Source organism: Equus przewalskii, chromosome 12 (genome assembly GCF_037783145.1).
Source record: "Equus przewalskii isolate Varuska chromosome 12, EquPr2, whole genome shotgun sequence".
Lineage (NCBI taxonomy): Eukaryota > Metazoa > Chordata > Mammalia > Perissodactyla > Equidae > Equus > Equus przewalskii.
This window is the reverse complement of record NC_091842.1, coordinates 22816435-22831323: the sequence shown is the minus strand read 5'-3', so window position 1 is coordinate 22831323 and position 14889 is coordinate 22816435. Positions and strand designations below refer to the sequence as shown.

Here is a 14889-nt window from a genome sequence, read left to right as displayed (position 1 = left end):
AAATATTTCCATAATAGTTAAGGAAATAACAAGCAGATCCCGCAAAAGAATAACCAGAGAGTAGAAATTTATGTGTGATTACCTTACAGGCCAAGGTGGGTTTCGTGCTGGGCAGGTGGTTCTCTTCCACCGGGTGTGTCAGTCACCCATGACTTCCCGTCTCTTGGCTCCGCCATCCCTGACGCCCGTATCATTGTCTGCAAGCAATCTGCACAAGGAGAAAGAAGGAACACGGAGAAGACACAGCTGCTTTCAAAAGTTCCAGCCTGGAAATGGCACACGCCACTTCCACTCCCATTGCATTGGCTGAAACATAGCCACACGCCACACCTCACCGCAAGTTGCTGGGTGACTGCCTTCCTGGGCACCCAGGACAAGGATGTGGACAAACAGCCAGTAGTCCCACCCACAATGTCATAACTAAGAATTTTGAATTATTAAATTTAAATGCCATCGATAAAAGAATATTAACTCCTCATGTATTAGTCAGGGTTCTCTGGAGAACCAAGGAGATTATATATATATATATATATAATATATTATATATTATGTATTAATATTAATTAATAATAATAATACATAATAATTATTATGTATTAATATTAATATAATATTGTATATTATATATAATAATATATATTAATATATAAAATAATATATAATATATTATATATATTTAAATTCATTTACTTATTTCTATAAATTATATATACACATAAAATTTATATATATAAAATTATATGCATATATAATGTATATGCATATGTATATGCATATGCAGACAGAGAGATTTATTATAAGGAATTGGCTCACTCAATTACAGAGACTGAGAATTCTCAAGATCTTGTGGGGGATCAGAATTTACCACCCCAAAATGTGTCTCTTTGGCATGATTATTTTTAAGAACAAAAGATTTAGGAAGAAACTTTGACCTCGCCCCTAACTGCCTAAAAGAATTTAAGACGGAAGGCCTGTCCCAGGAAGGAGCTGTCACCGTAGGGAACTCTAGATGTGGTAGAGAAGAAGGTACCTAGCCGGGCCCATTTTACACAAGTTCTCTCTCATTTGCTTAGAGATGGCCCAGCAAACATTTGATTTTCTGTCTCCTTGTGAATTGGCTTCCTCCTCTTTGAAGTCCCAAACCATGACCCCCACCCCCCCCTTTGTCTTTAGGTGAAGATGGTATTTAAGGTGGTGGCTTCAGCCATTTGGATAAGTTACTCAGTTCCTGGGTTTCTCTCATGTGTGCATGTTACTAAAGTTGTTTGATTTTCTCCTGTTACTCTGTCTCATGTCAATTTAGTTCTCAGACCCGCCAGAACAACCTAGAGGACAGAGGAATATTTCTTCCTCACGTACAGTCTGCAGGGAGAGTCAGGAGAGATGATAGTGTAGTTCCAGCCCAAGTCCAAAGGCCTGAGAACCAGCAGAGCCACTGTTTCAGTTCGAGTCCAAAGGCAGGAAAAATTCCCCTCACTCGAGGGAGGCTCAGCCTTCTTTTCTATTCAGGCCTTCAACTGATTGGACGAGGCCCACAATCAGAAAGGCAGTCTGCTTTACTCGGTCTACCGATTCAAATGTAAATGTCATCCAGAAACACTCTCATGGACACACTCAGAATAACGTTTGACCAAATGTCTGGGCACCCTGTGGCCCAGTCAAGTTGAAACATAAAGTAAACTGTCACACCTCCATGTAAAATACACGATCCAGCTTCTACTCTCAGCTCCTCTCAACCTTTCCCTCACCTAACCCCTGGCGTCAACTTTGGAATTTTAGACTTCTTATCATTGCTGAATCAATATTTTAAACTTATATATCTTCCTTTATATTTCTATGTGTTTTCAACCTATATTTACACACTGAGTTATCCTTAATACATGCGGTGTTAAACTCCTTCAATTCTTCATCCCAGTGCTTTTACAATCCTTATACTCGAGATATTTTGATTTGACTCTTGGTTTTTTGGAATATATCTTTCCACAGGGTTTGAGCTCCCAACTGGGGCCGGGGCTTGGCAAGGCCCCCAATTAAGTAGTGTGCTTTTACATAAAAGGCAAGAGTCAGTTGTTTTTCTTCACACAAGGGACTCTCAAACCATGGTGAGATCAAAACAAACAAACAAAAAACATTTTTTGTGAGGTGATAAAAATGTACAGAAATACAATTCCGCCTGCCAGTAGATAACATGATTATAAGGTATCTTCCTTTTCTATTGTTTTCTGGGTTTGTAATTACAAAATAAAATATGAACACATAGTAGCAAATTTAGCAAAATATCAATCCAAGAATACAGATGTAATTGGAAGCTCCTCTGTTAATAAATATCGAACTGACAATTTCTTCTAGCCATAGTGAAAGCTACCTTTCGCATTCGAAGTGCGCCGAGGCTGCCATGACAGACATTGTGATCAGGTTGACCCTGGTCTTCACACTGCTGCTCAGTCTACAGTGTGTCTGCCAGGCCTATGGTTAGGGTTTAGATATTTTACAAATATTATTGAAACCGTCATATCTGATAAGTGAAAAAGCAGCAAGGATATTGAAAAAGTGACTAAGAAAGGGCACATGATTAAAAAGGAAAAAAAGAGATTTCTGGAAATGAGAGTCAATAAAAGGAAGAAAGTGGCACACGTGCTCTGCATGAATTATGTGAGAGTGTGAGTGATTTTGAAGTAAGAACGAATTGTGCAAGATGAGAAGAGAATTGTGCCTATGAAATCAACCGTGTTCATGAGGAAGTGAGAAAAGCTGTTTGAGTGAGGAAAAGAAGTCAGAAGTCCGTCTGCCTGGCGTTAATTGTTGACAAGACTTGATATGGGGAATTGAAGGACTAATTAGGTCGGTCATAAGGGGCTGCTGATGACTCTTTTGTCTCACAGATTATTCCCACCAGGGTTGCGGGTGTGTCTGAATCAGCACACCACTGATGTGAGTGGCAAACCAGCACATGTGGACTTCTAACTGCTTAAGAATAATGTGTGACGCTAGCAAATTATGCAGGAAGAGACAAATACCTGCCTTAACAGATTTCCAAGGAAGACAAAATTTATCTATTCAGGAAAAGAAATCTGCTAGAAAATATATCCGTAAGAGGGAGAAGAATATGCCGGTTTTTCAAGCTTCAAAGAAATCGATTCACATTGTCGTTAAGCAGAAATGCAATGGGGATCACAAGTTTAAATCTGAGTTACTTTGGACTTGAAAACATATGGATTTACAAACATCCTTTCAGAACCTAATCTATCCCAAAGTATACACCTGCCCTAAGTAACGATTGTTAACAGTTTGATAGGCACTGGTCCTTTTTTCTCTGTTATAAATAAAAATTGGATTATACAATAAAAAAGTATTATTTACCAAATTCATTTTGTCACAAAGATTTAGGAGACTTTTCTTATCAGTACATATAGATCTACGCCACTCCTTTTGACGATCACAGAGCATTACATAGAAATTTACTTACTGTAAGATATTAAACAAACAAGTCTGCTGGACCTTTAGTCTATTTCCAATTTGAGAGTATGTATGTGTATATATATATGTGTGGATGGGTATGTATATACATACACACAAACATATCTATTGCATATACACACACACAAATACAGATTGCCTGTATATATGCACATATATCTTAGCAGTAAAATTGCTGTGTCAACTGATACATGTATTTCATAATTGGAAGAACTAAAATTCTGTGGAAATTTATATTTGCACCCACAGTTATTTTTAATTGTTTTAAATACTAAATTTACATAGCAGTTACAAGATGAATACATAGAATTCCCAAATACTTTTTAAAAAGATTTACCAATTGCTAACATTTTTGCCATGCCACATTTGTTTTATCGTTCTCTCCTCTCTCTTTTCTCGTTCTTTCTGATTTCAGAGTTGTTTGATTATATAATACCAATTTATCCTCCAACATATCATTGTGTAAAAACGAGGATATTCCTTTATGTCACCACAGCCCACTCATCAAGTTCAGGAATCCTAACATTGATCTAACACTTTTATCTACTCCACAGTTTCAATTCTGATTTTGTCAAGTGTCCCAGTAACGTCTTTCACAGGATCTTTCTCCCTCCAATACAGGATCCAGTCCAGAATCGTGTTTTGCATTTAATTGTTGTGGCTCTTTAGTCTCCTTTAATCTGGAAACAGTACTTAGCCTTTCACTGTTTTTCATGACTTAGGCAACTTTGTAAAACATGGCAGGTTATTTTGTAAAACGTCCCTCAATTTGGGTTGGTCTGATGTTTCTTCACGGTTAGATTCATGGTATATATGCCTGGCTAGAATACTGTAAAAGTGATGTGTGCACTCAGAAACTTACACCCAGAGGCACACGAAGGTCATCTGCCCACTCACTGGTGATTTTAATTTTTCTCATCTGATAAAATTGTCATCTAGTTTCTCTACGTAATTATTATTATCCACTTGTAACTAATAAATTCTCTGAAGAGAGACACTTTCAGATCATATAAATATCCTATTCCTCCTCAGAATATCATCTACTAGATATACTATCCGCTGACGATTATCATCTGAACAAATCTTTATTCTAATGGTTTCAAAATGGTGAGTTTGCAATTCTACCACTCCCTCTACATTTCAGTTGGCATTTTTTTGAACAAAGAACATTTTCTTGTCATCCATCTATTTATCTAGGTAACTAACTAGCTAACTACTTTGCTGTCTATTTTTCTGTCTGTCTACCCATCCGTCCATCTATCCATTCACTTGTCTATTTGCTATCAGTACAGACTAATGGATTACTATTTGATTCAATGGGTTATATTACTGTCCTTACTTATTTCAATACTCAGTTTTCCCTCGATCTGGCCAGTGGAATCTCTTTTAAGCAGGCTTATGTGTCCTTTGGATAAGTCCCCACAAGTTTTTTTTGGTACTTATTTACCTTTTGTCACAAGATGTTCCGAGTTCTTGAACCTTGCCCGTCCCAGCCCTGGAATTAGTACTTTGTCCAAGGATTCCTGGTTCTCTTTGGTGGGAATTGGAAACTAAGATCTGGACCTTGGGTTTGTTCATTGTCACTGAGACAGCATTGCTTCTAGGTTCTTTCAGTGGACAGAGCTATGAAATGTTTAAATTTGTATGTCAGAAATCATAAATTTATACTGACACCCCCTTAAATTCCAATCTAACCCCACAAGGTTCTTCCTTGCCTTCCCCAACTCCCCACTGAGAACCCTGGCTCCCAAAACATCAACACACTTACTCGTTTGCACAATCCTGTGTCACACAGAAAATTGTGTCAGGATTGTTACACCCATATACTACGAAAAACATATCTACTAAGAAAAGTTCAAGATTAATTTGTAGTTCTGTTATTCCCTAGACTGATGCTATATACTACAGGTACTGTGTTCACCAGTATTTTCCCCTGCAGCTGATTGTCTTAAATTTGCAAAACACATGGGTTCATTTGTCTCTGTCTGCATTCACTTTAGGCTTTCTTTTTTTCCCATTATGATGATTAAATTTTGTTTTTGAATATGTAGGACATTAGCATTCTTAGTTGCATTTTTCTACTTTATCAGGACATACAACATTTGTATACTATCCTTTCACACATCTCCAATCTTGTATTAGTCTTACCTCCACAATTAACTATATTAAATACTCACTATTGGCCCTTTTACCAAAATTTTCCCAGTTATCTCTTGGTTGGCTGAAGTTTATCCACAAGTAAATTCTTCAGGATGACCACCAGTGTACAATATTCCCTGAATTGTTACATGTTTAAAACTCTTCTTTCATAGCAGGGTTTCTCAACCACAAAACTGCTGTCATTCTGGGCTGGGTAAGTCTTTGTTACGTAAGGCTGTTCTGTACGTAGTAGGATGATTAGCCGTTTTCCTGACCACTAGCCACTAGATGCCAGTAGCACCCCATCACCCCATCATGACAACACAAAACATCTTCAGACATTGCCAGATGTCCTGTGGGGGCGGGAGAGTGATGGCCTCAGTTAAGAACCACTGTTCTACAGCCAAGATACATGAAGGACAGCTTGCTGAATATAAAATCTTTGGCTAGGACTTTTTTCCCCTGAGGTCCCTTGTTCTCTTGAATGGTTTTCTGCTTTCAAAGTCTAATGCCAGCCTGATTTTCCTATTCTTATAAATAAATTTGATTTTTATTTTCTGCCCGGAAGCCCAGAGGATTTTTTTTTTTGTCTTCGAATTTTAGTCATTTTAATAGGATATGGCTTAAAATTTATCAGGTCGATTTTCCCCAGAAACAAATGCATATTTTAAAATTCAGATTTAAGCTTTCTTTTATTTCTTGGGTTATAGTTTTAAACACTAGTGCTATTCCATCGTCCACTCACCCCAACTCCCAGAATCTCCAATTATATGTATGTTAGACCTTCTTTTGCCTATCTTCTATCTCAACTATTTGGTGGTTTAATGCCTTTCTTCAATGTTTTTGTTAAATTTTCACATTTAAATGCATTCTTACTGAGGCATCTTCTATTTTAGTGTTCATTTCTGAAGTGGTTTTGTCTTTTTCTTCTATTTTTTTACTTAAATTTGATGAAATCTCGAAGTATTTCTTTCCGTGCTATGTCAAATTCTCTTCTTAATATTGGGATTTTTATTTCCAGGTGTTTTTTTTTTTTTAACATCCGCAAATGCTTGTTAGAAATAATTAAATGTGGAGTGCTATGGTATAGTTATTCTCCTTCATGTTTTTGGAGGAGCAGAAGAGAAAATTTTTATTAGCTGAAACATTATGATTCACTTATTCTCTTTTCTTCTTATTGTAACTTTGTTTTCTTCCCCCTATTCCTAGATGTTTTATGCATAGGGTTCCCAGTTTGAGAGAGCCTACTTCTGTCAGTAGTTGTTGGGAAGTGAGAGATATATTTTGTTTCTCCTTCTTTTATGCAAAATCCTTAATATTTCTTTATTTCCTTCCTTCCTTTTTCCTTATTGCCACATCTTTAAGGAGTACCACATCTTCCAAATTTCTGATTCTCCCTTGGAAGCAGTGCTCCTCCAAGGCTGACACCTCCAGAGCGTTTCCCCTTGCAGCAGCGTGTTTGTGGCCAGTGCCAAGGACTACTGAGTCCTTTGCCTGTGTTCCATATTTCAACAGGTAGTGTTGGACTTCCTCTTTTGAGGGTGGTTTGATGTGTTTTATCTGATTCCTCCATGAACCTGTCCTTTCCATGGAGTCTCTTAAACCTTCTAATCCTCCACTCTGCCAAAGGCTCTCAGTAGCAGTCGGAGCTAGGCTGGAAGTTGGCGTTTCTTTCTGAACCTCCAGCTAACTTGAAGGTTATGGTCGTCTTCATCTTCTTGTGATGCTACAGGCTTGCTTATATGTGGCTTCTTTGGTTCTCCTTGTTGACTGCATGATTTGTAGGAGGTCAATTGCAGGATTGTGGAGAGTTTTGGATTCAGGGAGCTGTCTTTATCTTCCAGACCCTGAAGGCTCTCCCAGAGTTTTTACAAGTATCTGTTTTCAGATCCTTTCCAACATATAATATTATTAGCATTATTTGTTTTCTCAATTTGATGGTTGAAGATGGTATTCCATTGCCAATTTCATTTTTAATGAATGAATTCTGTTATGGCTGCATATTGGTCATCTGTATGTATTTCTCAGTAAATTGTTTATTCATACTGTTTACCAGTTTATTAATTGGGTTTATGGAGTCCTTCTTTACTATTGATATTAATCATTTGTCTATTTTATGGGTTACTAATATTTTTTCTGAGTCCGACCCATCTTTTAACTGTGTTTATAACGTTGCTAAATGGAATAGTGTATTTTCTGAGTCTTTGCACATTAGTGTAAATATTTTGTTCTTTTGTCTTCACTCATGGATGAGAGATTGTCTGGGTATCGAATGCTTATCTCACACAATTTTGCCCCTCATCTCTGACCACACACATTGCTCCATTGTCCTCTAGAATTGCAGATGAGCAGTCTAATTCCAATATGACCTTTTTTCTTTTTCTTCCTAGATGCCTAGAAAGTTTTATTTATTCTTTAAATTCAAAGGCTTTCTCAATATGTGTTATGGTAACATTTTTTTCTCATTAATTTTGCCTTGTATATGATGTGTTCCTTTTGATGATTGGAGCCTTCCTTGAATTCTGGAAAGTTTTTTCTTACGTCTTTAAATACTGTTTTTGCCATCTGCTCTGTTCTCTCCATCAGACATGCCAATCATTCTTATATTGAAAATCTTTTTCCACATCTGGAATCTAGTCAGTCATTATTTTATCTCTTTTCCTTTATCCCCTTCTTTCTGAAAGAGTTTCTCAAGAATGGCTTCCACATTATTGGTTTAATTCCCCGTAGTATAAATTCTGATCTTTATTTTTTCTAAGCTACATTTAATCTCAAGGGAAATTTTATTCTTTTCAAGATATTTCCTCTTTATCTATTTATCTATTTCTATCCTGCCAACCTCACCTTTTACAGCTCAATCTCTCAACTTATCATATAAGTTTTAATTTCTTGTTTCATAGGGCAGTTTCCTGAATTTTATTGAGAACATGGACACAACAGAAGCTTTCTAAAGTATGCTTCTCTTTCCTCTAATAGAACTCTTTCAAAGACTCGTCTCCTGACTCTTAAGCTTACAATTTCTGTCTTCATGTTGTACAGTCTTGAAAAAAAATAGGACTAAGATACATGCCTGAGATATATGTTGCTCTGATTTCCACTTCGGTGTATTCATCAACGAAGAAGAAATATACAGGCTTTTCCTAATTGTTATATGTAATTTCTACTTAGTTCCCATCAGATTGTTTTGTGATCTATTCCTTCTTCCTGCTCTGAATTTGGAGAACTCTCGATGTGCACAGCCTTGAGCCAGATTTCCAGTTTAAAATAGCCAATTATCATTGAAATTTCTAGTTTAAAAAGTGACTTATTCTTTAAAATAATAGCCTGGTGTCTAAGAAGAGATATTGAGATACCACTACCTTACTGTCTTTCTACAGTATTGCAAACTTTATTTCTGGATGGGCTGTTTCTGCATTCATGGCTAAAAGCTACAACTTTGCCATGGCCGCCCCACAGCTCCTTTCCTTCCACGTGCACATTTCAGCTCACGACTGATGCTGGATGAGGGTGTTAAAGACTCTGAATCCTCTACTAAATAGTTTCCATACTGAGGGAGATTTGAATTTCTCCGCTTTAGTCTAAGCTTGTAAGATTTCTTGAAATATTTTTCCACGAATGGTTCCACCATTCTACCTGCAGGCTTTAAAGGTTTAACTCATGGAAGTTCTTCCGGTTTTCTAGCAGGTAATGGTGGAATATTCCTGGTTCCTAGTGCTATTGAAATTCTGCATCTCCTCTCGTGTTTTCACATCTAGGTGAGTGGTTCATCAGAAGGCAAACGCTTTCTATCCTCATGACCCTGAGCTAAGCAGATTGTGAATATGTTGCTCTGCTGCATAAAATTCTCCAAGGGTGCCCAACTATATGTAGTGTCAGGTAGAAAAGCCTCTCAGAATAGCATGTGAGCTCTTTACAATCTGGCACCATCCTATCTATTCAGATTCATGTGTATTCACTTCCTGCCATAGATCTCAAACTCTCACCACACTGGACTGTTGATCTCTTTCTCCAAACCTGTCAGGAAATTTCAGACCTTTCTACTTCTGCTCATATACTCTTCCTTCTGCCTGAAATGCCTTGCCTTGCAGTGGGAATTCATATTCATCCTTCACAGTGGAACAGAAATAGCACCTCCTTTTTGCAGTATTCCCAGATGATCAAGCAAAATTCATGACACCATTCTCTGTGGATCCATTGCTGTGGTCTGAATGTTGTGTCTCCCCACAATTCCTATGTTAAATCCTAACGGCCAATGTGATGATATTAGGAGGTGGGGCCTTTGGGAGGTGATTAGGTCATGAGGGCAGAGCCCTCCAGAATGGGATTAGTGCCCTTATAAAAGGGGCTTCAGAGACCCAGCTAGCATTTGTCTCAGGGAAATTATCTTCTAGGAGATCACTGAATTTTCCTCCCTTTTATTACCTCTGTTCTCTGCCTCCAGAACCCCGATAAAAGAAAGGGCAGACATCTGTGCTGCTTCATATTTCTCTCTTATATATTCCCTTATTTTGCCTTTGGTTAAGTTCTGCAAGATTCTGACATGGTTCTTAACCAACCCCATTCTCTTCTTCAGTCTGTCCACTGAATTTTTTTAGTGCCAAACATATTTTTAATTCCCAGGTACTCATTTTTGTCCTCTGATTGCTCCTTTTTTGCAGCCGCAGTCTGTTCTTACTTCTGTATGTGCCATCTTTCCAATCTCACTAGAGTCATTTATTTTTTAAAATTGTTTTGTTTCTTGAATGATCTTTATTTCCTAAAAACACAATTATTTTACTTGTTAATCTTAATGTGACTCATGTATGTGATTTCTTTTCTTCACGTGTTTGTTGACCCTTGGCTGTTAGTTCTTGTTTGTGAATAAAGATCTAGGCTGTTAAGCAGTGGGAGTTCCATTTGGATTTGCATAGATCTCTTTGCCAAGAAACTGCTCCCTGGATGAGCCTGTACTGGTGGGTCTGGTGTCATAACTGGAAAACGACATTTCAGAGTTGTGGGGGTTGGCCGGCCGTGGAGACCAAGTCAAAAAAGGGAGGACTTGACTTGAGCAGTGAATTATCTTGATATGTTCCTTCTTGAGAAAAGCTGTGTTTCCTCTCCTTTTTCATTAAGGTGCCTGCTGGATGTTCCAGAGTTTCCTCAAACTCTGCTTTGTTTCCCATTCATGGTCCTACACTCAAATGAGGAGGCCTCTGCATGTAAGCAGCTCACTTTCTTTAGCGTGCACAGCTTGGATTTCTATGTGGGGGCCAAAAGCCTCTGTTGTCTGCTGTATATATTTGGGAGGAGGGCAGGGAAGAGAGATGTGGTCCAATTAGCCCAGCCTTCCCAGATGCAGTTATTTCAATGAGATATATTCAACTTATGTGTATATATATATTGAACAGTACAATAAGAGTGCCAAAATGGCTGCAAATTCTGTCTATCCTGTGTCCATGCCCCTCTGCAATGTGACTTTGGAGCTCCTCCTAGCAAGAGGCAGAGTCTGTTTCTCTATCGCCTTGAATCTGGCCTTGGCCCTGTGGCTTAGTTTGTTCATTGGGATCCTAGAAAATTGACCTGAGAGAGAGACTTGAAAATCACTTGCAGGCTGGACATGCTGTTTCTTGCTGCCCTTGTAAAGAAGATAGATAAAAGACCAGAAAGTTAAAAATCCGTTTTTTTGCATATGCATTCTGAGCTATCAAAAGTAGCAGTCCTGTGAAGAAGCCCAAGAGGATGACAAGAGGCATGTGGCCCATTTGCTTCTGTTGCCCTGACCAACAGCCTGCCAGACACACAGCATGTGACAAAGACTTCCCTAGATTATCCAACCAGCAGCCAGCCTACAGCTGACCATGGATGTGTGGGATACAGAACCCGGGAGAGATGTGCTGGGTCCACGCAGATAAAAAGAACTGCCTAGCTGATCCAAATCATGGACAAAATAAGGAGTTGTTGTTTGAGACCACTAAGTTTTGGGGTACTTTATCACCCAGCGAGAGCTAACTGATACAAACACCTCATTGTATTGATGTTCCAGCTACTGTCGATACTCTGATAAACAAAGTAGATAAGGCCTCTGTCCTCAGGTGATGAGAAACAAAGAAATAAATGAGTCAGACAACTTCAGAGATTCACACATGCTCTGAAGGAAAGCAAGCAGGGTGATGTGACTGGCTGGGGTTGGGATCTAATTTAGATACTGTGACCAGAGAAGAATGCTTTGAGCAGCTGAAGTTTGAGCCAAGACCTGAATGACAAGGAAGAGCCAAGCATGTGAAAGTCTAGAGGTAGATTGTTCCAGACAGGAAACAGCAAGTGCACAGTGAGCTGGGGAGACACTTCACGTGTTAAAAGGACATAAAGAAGGTCAATGAAGCTGGAGTTGGTGAGCAAAGGAGAGAGAGGGGGAAAGATGTAAAGTCAGGAAACAGACCTTGGGGGGGGACTTGGCCTGTGATTCATTTACCAGTTACCTTCATGCTTGAACCCTGTCTCATCTCTGTCCTGTATGTTTGTGGACTAGGAGCTTGGAGCTCTCAAAGGACCCCTGTGGGAAGGGTCCCTCTTTTCTCCAGCATTTTGGGCTACATCTTTCTGTGATCTGTTTTCATCAATCAGATCCATTTGCTTTCTGTCTTCTAGAATTTCTTCAAAATGTCCTCCAGCTGTCTGCCTTTCTAGTTTTCGAGTATGATTATGGATTAATTCTTTCTAAAATATGGTGGATGGGGGTTGACATGTTTAAGGACCTTAGTATATGTCAGTTCTCAATTCACCATCTTCTTTTTTTTAATTTTTGGTGAAGAAGATTGTCCCTGAACTAACATCTATTGACAATCTTCTTCCTTTTGCTTGAGGAAGATTGTCACTGAGCTAACATCTTTGCCAAGCTTCCTCTATTTTATTTTGTATGGGATGCCACCACAGCATGGCTTGGTGAGCAGTGTGTAGGTCTGCACTGGGGATCTGAACCTGGGAACCCCAGGCCACCGAAGCAGAGCACACGAACTTAACCACTATACCACCAGGCCAGCCCCTCAACTCACCATCTTTAATTGAAATTCTTTTATCTCATGTTTAAATTTGGAGCTCTAAGCTCATCTTAACCTCCTATCCTCCTTTGTTATCCTATCTTTTTCCTTGTTTTTTCTCTTTTCAGCTTGTCTTTAGAGTGGCTGGTGAGAGGCGAGCCCTCAATGGGATCTTCATTCACTAGCCAATAAATATGCACTGAAGACCTTTTATCTGCAAGCAAAATTGAGGCCCTTCTCTCCTACCAGTTGCCCTTTGCAGCCATTTGCCTTGCTCAGTTCCTGCCGAGTTGAGTACAGAACATCAAAACACCTCATGCTGGGACATTGAGGAGACACGAGGGTTCATTCTTTCCAATGTTTTCATTTCACTGGACACTTCATGTTTCATTTCATAGGAAGGTTTTGATATCTCAGAATTTATGTGCCAAAACAGTGTATTTTAACTCCCTGGTCTTCTTTTTATCTCTCTCTCTGTTTATCTATCTATCTATCATCTGTCTATCTTCATTGAGTTTTGGGTGCCGTAAATCATTAGGATATGACACATAGGATGACATACCTGGGAAGGATGGACCATGTTACCCCAATGAGAAGACCCTATACCCTTGCAGACCAAGAGCTTGGCCTTGCTGGGCATTTGTAAAGTTTCCAGACACAAGAACCTTCACTCATCTCCCTAAAGCAGATAAATATACTTTAGTACAGAGATTAGAGCACATGAAAGGTGAGACTAGCAATCTTCAGGGCCCACTGCTTACTCATAATATTTTCTTCCACAAATCTGTTGGGTCCTTTGCTGAAGCCCAAAGTACAAAACTCTTTGCCTGCCCTGTATTTGCCTTATGGAAATGCCACTACACTCTTTCCCTCAAACCCAGAATCAGGAGGGAGGCCAGAGCACCTTGAATGATGAGAAAAGGAGGCCAACATTCTCTTCTCTACCCCAGGGCCATTGCATATGCTGTTCCCTTTGCCTGAGACACCATTCTCCCTGCTTCTCCTCTAAATCTCTTGTTTATCCTTGTTCTTTCTTATTGTTCTTATGAGCTTATAAGCTGCTTGCTTGGAGAGGCCTTCTCTGCTTTTCTGATCTTTTTTTCCCTCCCCAAGTGTAATGCATGCTCCTGGTGCCCTACCCGGGTCCCCTTCACTGGTGACACACTTGTTCCTCAGTTGCTGTGAATGTTCATTGCTAAAATGGAGCTGCCTTGCCTAAGAGTTACTCCTGGCTGCAGGGGACAGTCAGTGGCCAACAATCGACTGGGGTAAAAAGGCCAACTGCCTGGCCTTGAGATGGACCAGTTTTCCAGGATACGAGGGAGAAGTTAGTCTCCAGCTGAGACCGCCCCTTTGCTTAGTTTTCTTGTCCTGTCTGCTGCTTCCCTCACACTGCACCCCCTCCAGAGAGCGCTCCTCCAATGAATCCTTTTCACCAGAATCACTGTCTCAGGCCCTGCTTCTCGGAAGCCTGACCTAAGACACTGAGAAAGCTTTCTTTAAGAGGTCTGTCTGTGTATTTACACAGCGAGGACAAGTTTTCTCTGTGACCCCTGCACCTCTAACAGTGATGGAGAGTCACATGAGTGGACTCGGATGTGAATAGTCCCCCTGGAACTGGCCACACAGCAGCCCCCCGTCTGAGGCTCCTGAAGAGCTTCTCTAGGAGGTGGAAGTGGAAGAAGAAAAAGAGACACTGCACACAAGCAGTTCACCGGGAGGCTGTGCTGTCATTTCTGAAGCAGAGCTCTTTGACCTGCTAAAAAGGGGTATTTTTTAGAGGCTTTAGTAAAATCATTTAATCTAAAATTCAACATAAATGCCACTCGTTAATTTTTAAGAACCCCATATCTGTTCTTTCCCTGAAGTGAAACAAATTTGGTTAAGGATGGGTGTTTCTGAGTTTATTTCCTACACAGTTGAAAGCTCAATACCATGGTTAAGTCTCTTCTCCCAAATCTAAGCCCTTGGGAGCCACAGCAATAGCACAAACTAATGAAACAGGAGGAATTCATGTTTGAAGAGCCAGAGCCTCTGGAGACATTGACTAAATGGCCTGAGCCCCACAGGATGGTTTTGAATTGAGTTCCTATGCAAATGTTTTTAAACACCAGTCCCTTGTCATTTACACATTCAATACTTAAAATTTAGATTATCTGGAGGTGACTCTTGAGATTCAACAATTGTGACATTTTCTTGAGGCATGAACTCAACTCACACATCCTACAAAGTTGGCAGATGGTGAGTGAACGAGGTG

The 14889-nt window shown here is 39.5% G+C and overlaps 1 long non-coding RNA gene and 1 pseudogene across 1 annotated transcript in view; one reads left to right on the top strand and one right to left on the bottom strand.

Moving 5' to 3' along the window:
* LOC103544068 (heparan sulfate glucosamine 3-O-sulfotransferase 4-like) overlaps nucleotides 1–337 on the bottom strand; it is an 85232-nt pseudogene extending 84895 nt beyond the window's left edge.
* Nucleotides 1–14889, top strand: part of LOC139074891 (uncharacterized) — a 258563-nt gene that overhangs the window by 227197 nt on the left and 16477 nt on the right. Inside the window, exon 2 of the long non-coding RNA XR_011524797.1 lies at nucleotides 10729–10814. This is a non-coding gene — a long non-coding RNA (uncharacterized lncRNA). The remainder of the gene's footprint in view (nucleotides 1–10728; nucleotides 10815–14889) is intronic.